Source organism: Meleagris gallopavo, unplaced genomic scaffold, assembly GCF_000146605.3.
Source record: "Meleagris gallopavo isolate NT-WF06-2002-E0010 breed Aviagen turkey brand Nicholas breeding stock unplaced genomic scaffold, Turkey_5.1 ChrUn_random_7180001849079, whole genome shotgun sequence".
NCBI lineage: Eukaryota > Metazoa > Chordata > Aves > Galliformes > Phasianidae > Meleagris > Meleagris gallopavo.
The window spans coordinates 2,400-4,002 of record NW_011116406.1 but is presented as its reverse complement, the minus strand read 5'-3'; the positions used below and the strand labels follow the sequence as shown (position 1 = coordinate 4,002).

The 1,603-nt window shown below is 60.8% G+C and overlaps 1 long non-coding RNA gene across 1 annotated transcript; it reads right to left on the bottom strand.

The window, feature by feature from the left end:
• Window positions 1-55: 55 nt before the first annotated feature.
• LOC104915748 lies at window positions 56-401 on the bottom strand. The gene is made up of 2 exons (XR_002110336.1): window positions 312-401; window positions 56-189 (listed from the first exon to the last, which is right to left on the bottom strand). It is a non-coding gene; the product is annotated as an uncharacterized LOC104915748 (long non-coding RNA).
• Window positions 402-1,603: the final 1,202 nt, after the last annotated feature.

Genomic DNA, 1,603 nt, shown 5'->3' with positions numbered 1-1,603 from the left:
CAGCCCGGCCCTCCCGCTCACCTCTGCCTCTTCCTGGGCAGGCTGTTGTTCTTGATGAGCAGCGCCTTGATGTGTTCGGCCAGCAGGTCGTCGTGCTTCAGCCCCCAGTGCCGCAGGATGCTGGTGGTGAACTGATCGTCGGGGTGGCACGGGCGGCTCAGCACCATCTTCACCATCTCCTCGCTGGGCCTGCGGTGGGGCAGCGGTGGGGCAGCAGTGGGGCACGCCAGGAAGGGGGGCCGAGAGCCCCGCTGCAGCCCCAAGGTGCTGCAGTGCCGTGGGTTGCGGCGCTGGGGCCGGGCAGCACTCACTTCTCTCGGCGCAGCTGCAGCAGCAAACAGGAGAGAGCCTCGGGGTGCTCTGCAAGGAGAGCGCAGGTCAGCAACGCGCAACACCGTGCTGTGCAGCACTGCGTGGCAGCACGCGGTAATGCACAGCGCTGCGGAGCACTGCACGGCACCTTGCAGCAATGCAGAGCACTGCAGAGCACTGCAGAGCACCTTGCAGCAATGCAGAGCACTGCAGAGCACCTTGCAGCAATGCAGAGCACTGCAGAGCACCTTGCAGCAATGCACAGCACTGCACGGCACTGCACAGCACCTTGCAGCAATGCAGAGCAATGCACGGCACTGCACGGCATCATGCAGCAATGCAGAGCAATGCACGGCATCATGCAGCAATGCACAGCACTGCAGTGCACCATGCAGCAATGCACAGCACTGCAGTGCACCATGCAGCAATGCACAGCACTGCAGTGCACCATGCAGCAATGCACAGCACTGCAGTGCACCATGCAGCAATGCAGAGCAATGCAGTGCACCATGCAGAGCAATGCAGTGCACCATGCAGAGCAATGCAGTGCACTATGCAGCAATGCACTACACTGCAGAGTACCATGCAGCAATGCAGAGCAATGCAGAGCACCATGCAGCACTGCACAACACTGCAGAGCACCATGCAGCAATGCAGAGCACTGCACACAGCACTGTCCCATGCAGCACTGCACACTGTGCCACGCAGCACTGTCCCATGCAGCACCCTGCAGCAATGCACAGCAGTGCACCAAACAGCACTGCACACTGTCCCATGCGGCACTGCGCAGCATGCAGCACAGCACCATTCCATGCCAGCACAGCACAGCACCATGCAGCACATCATGCAGCAAGGCACCAATCCCATGCAGCACAGCACCGCACCATGCAGCACATCATGCAGCACATCATGCAGCACATCATGCAGCACATCATGCAGCAAGGCACCAATCCCACGCAGCACAGCACCGCACCATGCAGCACATCATGCAGCACATCATACAGCACATCATGCAGCACGGCACCTCGCAGCACGGCACCGCACCATGCAGCACATCATGCAGCACATCATGCAGCACGGCACCGCACCATGCAGCACATCATGCAGCACACCACGCAGCACGGCACCTCGCAGCACGGCACCGCACCATGCAGCAATGCAGAGCACCATGCAGCGCACCATGCAGCACAGCACACCACACAGCATGGCACCGCACCACGCAGCACATCATGCAGCACAGCATACCATGCAGCACGGCACACCACCATGCAGCACATCATGCAGCAGGGCA